Raw genomic sequence first — 13,660 nt, forward strand, 5'->3', positions numbered from 1 at the left:
GGTGACAGAAAAATATGGTCTAAAAATTTGGTCTTCATACACAGATCTTTAGTGTTGTCCTGCTCAGAGGGGTGAACTTGTCTCTTGAAAGACTTTTCAGAGCACAATGAATTATCTACAGAATTAATGTTTTAAACCAGAAATTGGTTAACTTGGTTACTATGAATTTTACACTTTGAATAGATAAAAGCTCTGCAGCATCAGACTTAGAGAAATGTTTTGCCCTGCATAACCCATATCTTAATACACTGAGGTGCTTCTACGCTATTCTTAACACAATTTCTACAATTTAGCACTTTGATGTTTCATGATAGAAGATAACTGGGGCTTTGTCATTGATGTAGAATATTGTGCCAGATCCTTAATTTAAATAGTAAAGGCAAAATCCAAAGTGCCATTTTGAGGTTTCCTTGTTTGGTTTCTGCTTAAGCCTGGTCAAAACATTCCCACTTGCAGCTGCTTTACAAAATGACATATATCCTCACAGCAGATAATCTCACAGGTCAACTGAAAAGATATTTATATCACACTAATGATGCAGAAGTATGCAACTATATTGCTCAGAAATCAGAAGCCATAAAGCAAGGGACAGTGTTCTTGAAGTTCCTTTCGTAATACTTGTTCCTCAAAACCTCTGATGCCACCCTGATCATTAACTTTACTATTTTTAGCTTTTTAAAGTTCATCGCCATTTCGAGTATTGCTGTATGAAGTGAGAGCTTGCAGGAATGGATGCTTCATTACCTCAGCCCAGTTGTGCTTTTGTGAATTTGCTTTTTAGTAAGTTAGTTTGAAGGCAGAGAATGACTTTGCCCTTTAGCAATACTTAACAAATTTAAGAAGCCTTGTTCAGAGCAGCTTTAAACATTGGCTTAAACAGAATTGGCTACACTGTGCTAAGAGGCTGTGTTATGGTATTGTTGGGAGTCCCAGACTTCCTCTCGGCCAACTGGATCCCTCCTTCATGAACTCCCTCTGGCTAACACTGTCAGTGCTCTTAATCATGATACTCCACTTAGCTGAACCTTTTTCAAGAACTGCTCCTAACTGTGACTATGTTTTGTACTATATAATGTTGAGGACATATGACAAATATAATTTTCCTATGAATTTTCACAATAAGAATGATAATTGCTTTCCTTTTTTTTTTTTTCAGTACAGCAGATCAAGAGTTTTTATGAGGAACAAACATCATAGTAATTATATCTCTGAATATATCTTTGATGTGAGGAGGAGAAAGGAAAGGATGTTACAGGAGCTGGAAAACAGGACTTACCCAGAGCAGAAGTGATTGGAAATATTTCAGAGTTTAGGCATGGCTATTTTGGAGTTGTTTGCAGCCTGGTGTACAATTCCTCAAACTATTTTATTCTGTGTTTTTAACTTTATTCTGAAACATTATCTGTTGGGAACTGGGCATTGAGGAATTCAAATAATCATTATTTCCCAGGAGGGAATCAAAAGCAGTGGAAGAGCATTCCTTGCCAAGTGGTGTTGCTTTCACCTAGGGTGAGAGCAGACTTTGAGTCACTGCTTGTTTCCTGTCAGACTCCCAGACGCTTTTCTCTGCTCTGCCCACTGGTATCATGGAGATAACTGATGAGGTGCCATCTAGGTTTTTCTCACAAGCACGTCTAGGGTTTTTCTCACAATCGGGTTAGACCAGGTCTAGTAGTGGGACCTGTCAGAAGGACCTGCACTCATGTTCTTCACAGCATTTTAAGGAACAGCCTCATGTCATTGTGCTAAGTAATTATATTTATGGGAAATTATTGATGAATCAGTAGAATTAATGAAATTCTGAGAAGAGATTCAGATGGAGATGAACTGAACGAGTGAGTTTAACCTGGAATTTAATTAGCTTGGCTTGGCTATTCTCTGAAAGAACAAGCAGTTCCTATTGAACCATTCAGGTCTCTTGGGCAAATGTGTAATAAGGTATTTTTCTAATATAGCTCATTATTTAGCTGAGAAATCAGAATGAAGAAAACAAATTAATAAAAAGTTACATCCTTTTGTCTTTCATTACAGAGAAAAAAAACTTCCTAATTAAAATTCATATTACCTACTAGAGTTCATAAAAGTACATAATTTAAATATGCTAATACTGGGCTGTTTTAAAATGACAATGTATTTAAGATTATATTATGGAATTAGTGTTTTTTAATATGTACTGTTTATCCCAAAGGTTTAACCAGCTCCAAAATATTTAAGGTAGTTTCAGTAAAACACAGATCTTCTCTGAGAAACTCTTGCGTGCCACCCCATTACCACCAGTAATGAGCACCCTGTGGCTGGTGTAGAGTAAGCTGGGTTCCTTGGCCTGGAATGTGGAGAATGAAATTCTCTCCACTGCTGCTCCTGCTGAAAAGGTGTCTATGGTTTGCTTATTCTGTATGGGGTCTTTTATTGTCCTTCAGCCCTACAGCAACCAGAGGCTTCCTACTACTGTTTTGAAGAACTTATCAACCCTTGATATTCTTTCTTGCTCTTCTTCCAGAACCCACAGCCAATGGCAGCTGTTGAAAACAAAGATTTGAGATGTCAAACATGATAAATTTGGTATAAGTGTAAACACTTAAGGAAGAAACTAAGGGCCAGGACTGAGTACATGTGGAAATAAACAGGTTCTCGTAGCCTGCAGCTTGTGGGCAGCAAGGCAGGGAAATGAAGATGCTGGAGGAAAGGGGCTGAGAACAGGCAGTCTGCTTAAATGGCTTTATATTTACAGGAGAGTGAATGTTACCAGAGCTGTACAATACTGGGGAAAAAATTGTCTATAAAATCAACCACAGAATCTTCCAAAAGCTGATAAAAAAGGGGTGGAAAAGATTTCTGTTCACTCTAAAGGTAAATTGAAAACCATTTCTTTACATGTAGCCTCAAACATAGTATTTCTCCTATACTTTTCTTCTGTTTGCTACAAAATTGGTGCAATTAGCAGCAGTGGATGATACTGGGCACAAATCATACATCCTAGAATGGAAAGAGAGAGATCCTTTGATGCAAGCCCTCCAGCTTGGGGGTTCAAGGCTGTGCAGTAGCCCTCTTTCTCAGCCACATGCCAGTGGCTCTGAACCATGGGATATCTCTCGAGATGCCTGCTTTTCTGCAAGTTTTTGAGGATTTCACCAACAGCTGCAGATGGATCACACCCCCAGTAACCCCAGCACCCCAGTACCCCCAGCACCCCAAACACACCTATGGTGTGGCAGCAGCAGCAGCGGCCACAGTGCAGCTTCAGAGTGTGCAGAAACAGTCCCTGCATCAGCTGCATCTTCATTCTCTGAGATGTCCTTACAGCTGCTGGGTTCCTGCATTTCCCCAGGGTCACAGTGAATACATACTTCTGACCCTGTACTGGCAGGAAGCTTTTATAATAAGGTGCAGATTAGAGCAGGTGTTTTTACCTGCTTCTGATTATTTTTCCTTTCATAGACCTACTGTGAATTAGTGGCACTTCTGTTGCTATTAATTACCCTTACTTATTCATATTAAACATCAATCCTTTGAAGCAAAGATGAATATTTGTATGGATGGCTAATTTACTGATACTGGGAGCTGTGTTCTGAACCAGAACATTCAAGACAGGATAAAAAATATATGAAATAAACCCTGAAGATATTTTTATGGGGAATTTGTAAAAAATTTAAATCTCTAAAAGATCAGTGTTCTCCAATACTGAATTTTACATTCACAGCTAGTATCCAGAGATACAATTACTATGATATTCGTTCCTTATAACAACTCTTGATCTACTGTACTGAAAAACAAAAAGGAAAGCAATTATTCTTGTTGTGAAATTTCATAGGAAAATTATATTTGTCATATGTCCTCAACATTATATAGTACAAAACATAGTCACAGTTAGGAGCAGTTCTTGAAAAAGGTTCAGCTAAGTGGAGTATCATGATTAAACAAATGTTATAGAAAGAAAACAGGAAATTCAAACATTCATGTTAAATGCCTAAAATCCATGCATGGAAACTAGATTTATCTGGCTTCCCTAGGTGAGGAACTGCAGAGCGAGGATATTTAGCCTACAAATTGTAAATAAAAAAAGGGAGAAGTGTTTCTGAAAGCCTTTCTCTCCTGCAGTTCATAGGGGATAAAGCAGTAGCCAAAAAAGTACAGAAACTGAGTTTTAGGTCTTCGATTCAAAGGACTCAAACTCATGTATTTTTATTCAGGAAAACAAAACCAGTGTCATAAATGGTCCAAGCTGTAGGGCTCTGAGCTAAGCTGAAATATGAATGTTCACTATCTGTCCTGTTGAATCTGGGCCTTTACACTGAAGGGCTGGGAGATGCACAGAGAGCACAGTGGGAAGTTATCTGAGTTCACAGACATTTGGAAGAAAAAACAGAGAGTTTCAGCTATGGGAGGATAGTGGGATCTGCTAATGTGATCTAGATGGAAGATGAAGTGCTTGGGGACAAAGGACCAAAGAGAACTAAGACTGTGTGTACTCAAAACTCAGTAGAAATCAAGGGTGATTTAAACAACTAATTCAGAATGAAGAACAATAGTACCAAGACACTGGAAAACAATTTCCTGACTATAAAAGCATACTCATTCAATATGGGCAAAATTTTTAGTAGAATGGCAAAACTTGTCTTCTGAACAGATCTGCTTGAAGTATGAGATGTTAATTACAAAGATAATGTAATTCTTCACACAATATGTGAAGTTTGCAAAGTAATTCCCTGGCTTTTGCAAAGTTTTGGATGGGGGGATTGTAAGTAGAGAAAATGGGTGGAATTTACATGGCAAGAAACTTTTCCACAGACATTATTTAACCTTAGGCAGCCCAGCAACTGCTTCAGTTCTTCCCTGTTTTCATTTCACATACTCATTTGGGAATCTTAGATACTACTTATGTTTGAGCCAAGAGAAACTGGGCAAGAAGTTGTAAAATTATGAAAAAAAAAAAGTCACTTAAGTATTTAATTAAACACAAACTTCTATAAAAAATAATAAAAATTTTCAGAATAATTGTAATACATTGTACTGGTGCCTTCCCCCTTTTCAGTTCCTAGATACGGTTTATAGTGTCTTTCAATTGTTAAAGAGCCATAAATACACATTTGTAATTTTTGCTTGTTGCAGGCTCTGTGATGTTTCCCATTGCCTGTACTACCAAAGTAACAGGAAAGAATTCCAGCTGCCTCATGGTCATAACCAAACTCCTTCTACATGTTACCCACAATTTGTGTAAATGAACAACCATCTGGGGTTGAGCTGGACAAATGCTTGTGTGGTGGCTGTTATCACTTGCAATAAAATCATATAATGTCTTGGGCTGGAAGGGACTTTAAAGATCATCCTGTTCCAGCCCCCTGCCATGGAGAGGGACACCTTTCACTAGACCTGCTTGCTCAAGTCCTTATCCAACCTGGTCTTGAACACTTGCAGGGATGAAGCATCCACACCTTCTCTGAGTAAAATGTCTCTCCACCTCCAGAGTACAAAATTTCTTCCTAATATCTAATATAAACTTGCCTTATTTCAGTTTAAATCCATTTCTTCTTATCCTGTCACTACATATTCTTGCATTAAGTCCCTCTTCATGTTTCTTGTAGGCGTCCTTCAGGTGCTGGAGGGCCACATTTAGGTCACCCCAAAGCCTTCTCCTTTCCAGGCTGAGCAATTCTCCCTGCCTTTCCTCACAGAAGAGGTGTTCCATCCCTCTGATCATCTCGGTGGCTTCCTCTGGCCTGGCTCCAACAGGTCCATGTCCTTCCCATTCTGGGAACCCCAGAGCTGGGTGCAGCACTGCAGGTGGGGTCTCAACAGATCAGGGCAGAGCACATGAGCAGAATCCCATCCCTCAGTGCTTTGGATGCAGCCCAGGACACACTTGGCTTTCTGGGCTGCAAGGGCACATGGCTGGGTCATGTCCTCCAGCTTCTCACCCACCAGTACCCCTTTAGTCCTTCCCAGGAGGGCTGCTCTGGCTCTGTTCATTCATGTGTTGGTACTGAGGGCTGCTCCACACTAGGTTCAGCACCTTGTACTTGGCCTTGTTAAGCCTCTGAGATCCCCATGGGCCCACTTCTTGAGCTTTTCAGGTCCTCCTGGATGGCATCCTGTCCTTGAGGTGTGTCAGTTCCACTCCTCAGTTTGGTGTCATCAGAAGGTTCCAGGCCAGCTGTCTGTATCTATGGCTAGTGCATTGCTTCAGCCCAGCTCACTCAGATACCATCCAGTCAGTCAGGCAAGTGCTGAGCTGCACTGCTGCCTGTACCTGCGCCATCACCAGCACTGAGAAAATGCTCTTCAGTCCCAAAAGCAAGTGGGGTTGTTGCTATGTTGCCATGCCTTGGCAGATGGCACTGAAATCCTCAAGAGAGATTCTCTTAAAACACCAGTATCGATTTTAACTCCACTAGATGCTCTCCTGAGGCCAGTCTGTGGCTTAATGCCACCCACAGCAAGACTGCTCCCGTGAGCAATAACTCAAATGCATTTCCCACTTGGTGCTAGCCAGTAACAGGTCTAAGGGAGGAATAATTATTTGTTAAGCATTCAAAGTATATGATTTTCACAGATAAGAGCAGGGAAAAGAGTAAGATCTCCCAACCAAGTCGATTCTGGAGGGATTCAATCCCTTGTAGCCAACAGCTTCTAAAATTGGGATATGTACTGGGAGTCTGCTAAACCCACAGGATTTCAGAAAAGCAAACCCCCTCCATGGTAGTTGCTCCTGGATTTCTAAATAGAGATTATTTTTCATGTGGTTTCTGTTGGGTGTTTTATTAGTCCCAGCTGCAGTGGGGATATAAAGAGATCCATGCTGGTTCACTGTGAGAGAGGATTTTCTGCCAAAACAAGACAGTAAAAGTATACCTGTTTATTTCTCAGTTCTAAAACTTGCTAATTTTTTTTTTTTCCTGAACAGGAAATCTTTCATAGTTTTACACAGTCTCTGATTATCATTAAAGCTGTGTTCTAAACTTAGTGAAATAGGCCAAACAAGGTCTTTTCATATATCTTAAGCTGTTACCTCTTTGTTAGAACGATAATCACAGGTGTCTTTTTTTCCTACCTTTTTCCCAAATCTGTTGTTCACACATTTCTGTTGTACTTCACACTGGCATACGGCTTGGCAGCCACTCAGCTGTTGCTGGAGTTGTTCTTGTGCGGTTTTGGCTACCATACCCTACTTCCCAAGATGCCTTTTTAATTGATTTCATTCTATTATTGAAAATTAATTTGAACATTATAAGCATAGCCTTTAGAACCATTTGCTTATGTTTGCCAAAATGCCTTCATGGCCAGAAGTAGGGCATCATAATTACGTATACTTGGCATAGATCAATTTTCTGTTTTTACCTTTTTTGTCTGATTTCTTGTTTAAATAATAAAAAGGGATGCTAACATGCATAAATAAACTGCTGTTTGTATATTTGTATATTTGTATGTATGTGCATAATTTATTAAAATTTATATTTTAAAGAAAAATACTGTGTATGTTTGCTCCCAGCTGCACAGAAAGTTGTCAGTTTTGGAGGATTATGTATAGTGTTGGAGGATTCAAGAAACATGGATTCAGTTACTAATTCTGTCATCAGGTTTCTGCACAAGCTTTTAATTTTGCTCGCTGATTCAGTTTTCCAGCTGTAAGGGAAGATCACATTATCTACTTTGCTTGTGTAGCTTGTTCATTTTCTTGGCTTTTGGGGGGAACACTCAGCTGATGTACACATAAAGTATATATCATAGTGGGTTATAGCTTTGTCTCAATCCAACCAAGCTTTGCACTGCCACTGAACTGAGGAGCAAAAGAGCAGAATAGAATTTACAGGTGTGTCCACTGGAAGCACATGTATCATATTTGGCTTTTTGAAATCAGAAAATGCAGTTGCTTTGCCTTCTGACTTTTCTTGCTGGAAGCTTTCAAAAAAAAGTGTGTGATTTACATAAGTATTGAATTATTTATAATTAAATTGAAACATTAGTTTGAGACTGATGAAACATAACTTATTTCTTTATTTTGAATGGAAATTAATCATTAATTGACAGATAAGTGTAATACATTATTTATGCCCAATTTTCATTGATGCAGCCTGGCTAAATTATACGAGTACATAGAGATGAATAAACAACCTTTTCCGAAGGGAAATGGGAAACCCATAGTCTTTGAACTTTAATATCTGCAGCTTTTGTAGTCTTTGCTGTAAACAAGGAATAAGAGCTCAAAGGAACAAAATTTCATTTGCTTATTGAGCTCAAACTGCTGCTTTATACACTTGTTCAGAACTTTTAAACCTTACTGTGGTCTTTAAAACATATTTACAGTGGGGTTCCTATTCTTCTTATTCTTGTCAGTGTCAAAAAACTGCCTGGAACTTGACCTAAAACCTCAGCAGTTTCTCAGACCATTTGCTCTCAGTCCCTGAGATCAGCTCAGCTGTCAGAGCAGGGTGCTAATAATGCCAAAGTCATCAGTTCAATCCCTGTATGGGCCCTTGTGGGTCTCTTTTAACTCAGAATATTTTGTGATTCCACCTGTAGGGCTCTGTGTGACAGGGATCTTCAGCCCCCAGCTGGCAAATCAGCCAGCCAAACAGGTTGAAATAAGACTGGAGATTTTTTTGGGTGTGTGTATACTGAAGTAGAAGGGTTGAAGGGATGAGGCTTTGGGTTTGAAAAATGATTTTTATGTCTCTGTGCTTGGACTTGGATTTTATTTTATAAGCTCCTGCTGCTGCACTGGTTTTAGAGTGCCTGTCTTCCTACTTTCATAAGAAGGGTCTGGTTTAACTCAGACAACTCCAGAAGAAGATCAGTGGTTAAAGTACTCCACCTCAGCCTGCCATTCCTGCCTGACAGAAATTAAAGCCTAGCACATACACTGGAAAACCAGACCAGTTCTCTCTGGCAACAAATCTTCAGGAGAGCTTTAAAAGTGCATTCATTTTGTATTTCTCACACTGTGCAAGGGAGACTTTAAGTGGAACCTGCTGGGCTACCCTTCTCTGCTGAGCACCTAATGAAATCCTTCAACATTAATGATAATACAGATGACTCCAGAGGTTACCTCCAAAGATAGAGTTCAAGTGTCTCACCTTCCTGACTTTCACATAAGGAGGGAGTCTCATCCCCATCCATGCCTGGCTTGAAAGCCCAAAGCTTTAAAGCTGTCCCTTGCTCTAAGCTGTACTTGCTGTTCTATCACCAGCAGAGAGAAACATCAAACCCTTGACCTTGGGTTTTCTTCATCTCCTGACCTCTGAGTTTTCTACTGCTGTCTAAAAATATTTCCAAAGCTGGCCCGTTGAACTCCCTTCTCGATTCATACTCTGGGACAAAGTTTTTTGGAAGAGCTTGCATCTGACAATGCATCTGTGAGAACCACAGTGATGCCTGGCTATGTGACCTGAACCCTGATTTCGCAGCATCACCAGGGTCCCAGCTGTGTCACAGGTAGGGCTGGGATTAGAGTAAAGCCCCAGTAAAGCACGTCCACACTTTGCCTGTTGTGTGCAGAAAGCTCTGCCAGGCAGCTGTTCCTCATGATACAGTGGAATTGCAAACTTGCTACTTCTATTTTCTCTTCCCATAATAGTAAGGCAGAATCACTGCTTCTGGGATGTCTATTCAGTATTAGGCATGGATAATTTTTCCTAAAATACATCTTAAAAAGTAGCTTTAAAGACACATCTGCATGTACAAGGCATTGTTAAGCACTTCATGATACCCTTGTAATATGTAGCTTTGAATCTTTATTATCATCTAGGATGTATTTTATTTTTATCTATAGATCTCTGCCAAGACCATGGGTTTGAAACCACCTGCTTTTTGGAAGGAGCCTTGTCCCTGGCCATCTGGACAACTTGCCACATAGCAAGATTAAAGGCTGGGAATGGAACAGAAATGGGGAGTGATTCCTCATGACTGATTCCCTTTGGTAGCACAACAGGCATCAATGCAGTGACTACCAAGTGCTAAAATAAAGATGCAAGTGTGGGGCACACTTGGGCTATGATATGGCCCAATGCACACTTAGGCATATAATGAATGATGGGGATTGTGAATCTTGATTTATTCACTAATGACATTTAGATAATATACTGGACCTTCTCTCACTTGCAGTATTTGTTGAAAAGTGGTTTATCAGCTGGCAATTTATTTAAGGATGAAGACAACCTCATGAGAAGGTAATGATATTGCCATATTTTACATCAATTCAATGTGTTGCACAAAACCACCAAAGCCATGGATACCAAAAGTACCAAGCATGGTGGCAGTGCAGCTCTTCTGCACCTCGATCCCACTGGGTATTGCTTGAGATTTTTCCTCACAAAGGTAATAAAATGGGAGTGTTATTCTTATCAGAAGTGGCTGTGGCCAATTTGAGTGTTTAACACAAGCAGCACAGCACCCCAAGCAGACCTGCTGCTACTTAACTTCCTATTCAGAGTGAGAAAAGCTGATTTTCTGAGTCAGGAGTCTGAAAACGTGAGCTCAGAGCAGAGAAAAGTGTGGAAAGGCAAGGAAGAACGTATGAAAATTGAAAGTATTTTTCAAGAAGATTAAATAAAAGAAAAATATCATAGAGGAAAAGTAATTTAATATCCAGAAAATTTTAAAAATAAAAGTGATTTTTTATAATAGTATGTCTAAAGATTTTGTCTGTGAGATACTACTAGGAGCTAATTTTATGCTGAACATGTGCAAATATCAGCATCAGCTCAACTCCAGTATTAGATCTCTCATAATGACTCAAGAAGAAAAAGGAGTACTTTCAGCTTTTAGGCAGTTGAGTATTTTGGTGTTTAGGAAATAAAGTCCAGTCTTCTCTTTAGCTTTGCCTGCCAGGTGGTCATAAAAACTTCACATTTTAAGCTATACAACATATTACACGTTCATGCTATTAATTGCATTATTCTCTTATCTTTTAGAAAATATTTTTATTGCATTATTCTTTCTTTCTATGTTTAGGATAAAAACTCTTTCCCCAACCCCTCAAATTGTAACTTACCTTTTACATAGGTGCATATTCTATATTTCATATAAAACCAAGAATATGGTTCTGCTCTCTCAATGAAAGTTGAATTCTCTTGCACTGTGTACTGAACATGAGATTGAGGAAGACAAGGGTGAAAAGTATAAGAGGAATATGTGAGCATGATAAAATATTTGAAGCACTTGGCAGACTGTTCCAGAGCTAGTTTTAAATGTTGAATTCCTATCCCCCAGGTAAAATTGGCATTTAAAATATCCAGAAACACAACACTTTTTGATTTTGAACAAATACCATATTTTCAGGCATTTTTTACATATAATGGAATTCTAGAAAGTTCTGATTTTGAAAAGAATCTGTTTCATTACTTTATTAATAGAGATGATCTTATTGACAAAGTATTTTTCCAGACAGGAAATTGTCATTAGCCTTGGGTTAATTTTTCAGATGTACAAACCTACACTCTAAGTCTGCTTCAATCCCACATTATCTGCAAGTGGGACTGACAAATATCAGGCCAAGATAATAAATTTTGATTAGATATTTAACTTCTGAGGAGCTACAATTAGAAGAATTGAGTCCTTTACAAAGTGTTTTGGTGTTGTGGGATGAATCAGGAATGTTGAAATGCATCAGTTGAAAACATCAGAAAACTTACTATAGGTCTGAAAAATCTTTTACTTTCATTAAACAAATTTTCAGTCTAAAATTCTACTACAATATTGGTCTCTTTTAAAATCAATGACCACTGTATACCTTCAGATAGTACTGTGTAGAAACCTGGTTTTGTTCTTATGTTTTGATTATGCAATTAGATATTTAAGGAAATTTCTCTCCAGCCGTTCATTTAAGAATGAAGCCTTGATCAGTATTGAACTTAAAAAATTTTTCCTTTCATTTTGAAACATTGTAGTAGGTAAATTCAAAGTGAAGTCCACAGTGACTTCAAGAATTTGCCAAGTGAGCACAATTCTAGTCCATGAAAATAGCTTACAGCTGTTTTTTACATTTTAAAATTAATTTCTTATTTTAGAAGTATCCCTCTCTATTTTTCCCTTTTTCTTTGTTGAAAGGTTTCGCACATCAAGAGAAGTTTTTTAGTGTTATAAATGACCTTGAGAATGACCATAGGAAGTTCTATGAATGGAGACTTAGAAAATATGAAAGCAGAGAACAATTATTGTGAGGGGTTTATTTTTATTTATTTTTTTTTGTTTGTTTGGATTTTTTAAAATAAGAACTTACACCTAAGGCTGCTCTACCTTTTAGGGTCTGTAATGGTCCCCAAGAGATCTTACAGTCCATCCTCCATGATGGAGGAATAATGAGAATATTTTCACTGAATATTTACCAAAACTCTACTTAAAAGTTACTCATGATAATATTCTATAACCTGACTCAATAATATTTTCTACATCTTAATTATACTTATCATTATAGTAAATAAAGAGTGGAGTTCAGCCTTTCCTGTTGAATAAAGGGAAAGAACATTTGTTCATAGTAACAATCTACTTGTATTTGAGGACTGAGGTCTTATTGGATATGATGGGTATTGGATAAGTAGAAAAAAATCTTTTATTCCATTCAGACTAATGAGCTGCCTGAGTCCATAAAAATATACAGTGCAGATCTATTTATATAATAAAATACAGTGCAGCTCCATTAACCTGAAATTTGTTGAGGAAGCTGAAAAGTGAAAGACCTCCTGCTGAAAAACATCATGAAGGTAAAAAGTATGATGTTTTATATAATTTTTTTTTACAGGTCTGTTAGAACTGAGATGAAATGAAAATAAACAAAAACCCCTGCCTGTATTGGAAATCTTTTTTCTACAACTTAATCTGCATTGAAATGTCCAGGAAAATTTTTAATAAAAATTAATTTTTGAAAAGATTAAATCATCTCTAACCATCTGTTGTCTTACTGGAAATTCTGTGTGCAACTTGCAGTTATCTGTATTTAAATATGATGATTCAAATCACTTTACTCTTCAAACTATCAGCAGTTCTGTATAATTTTTTACTTCTACAAAAATGAATAAAGCTATAGGCTGAGTATCCTGCATCATCTCCTTCACTTGGTTTTCCCTGCCCAGGGAGGCAAAGTGACATGAGCAACTTGCCCTGGTGACAAAGGATTTGTCCAGCTTGTTAGAGGCTGTCCTCCCTGCAGGATTGCTCACTCTGCACTGCCAACAACACGTTCTCAACACTCACAACTATTATAGATGGTGTTAAAAAATTATATATTTAAAAATAATATCTGTGTTTTCTTGTTTTTGAGTTGAGATCATTCATTTGCTCTGCCTGTCCAAAAGTTTTTGATTAACACTCAGTGCTCTGCTACCTAAAGCCAGCTTTGGAAAGGAACACTCCGATGTCACCTGAGATCTCCTGGCAGGGATCCAGGAGCTGGTGCTGAGAGAAACCCAGCACGTACAGGGACAAGAGTGCACAGGAGTCTTGGGAACGGTAACACTATGTGCAGTGTGTTTTCCAGGGTTTCCCAACCTGGTTTGTGGGTAGAATATTCTGGTCTAACACTTCTCAGCTTGTTTCCTGATAGATAACCTATTATTTCCTTCCATCCTAATTACAGCTCCACACATCACTCCCTAGTTAGCAACAGCTTATGTTTTACTTCTCTCCCTTTTAACTTCAGAGTCCATTTTGCTCTCTGCCTAGAGTGATT

The sequence above is a fragment of the Onychostruthus taczanowskii genome, unplaced genomic scaffold (assembly GCF_017590055.1).
Source record: "Onychostruthus taczanowskii isolate IOZ18803 unplaced genomic scaffold, ASM1759005v1 scaffold11, whole genome shotgun sequence".
NCBI lineage: Eukaryota > Metazoa > Chordata > Aves > Passeriformes > Passeridae > Onychostruthus > Onychostruthus taczanowskii.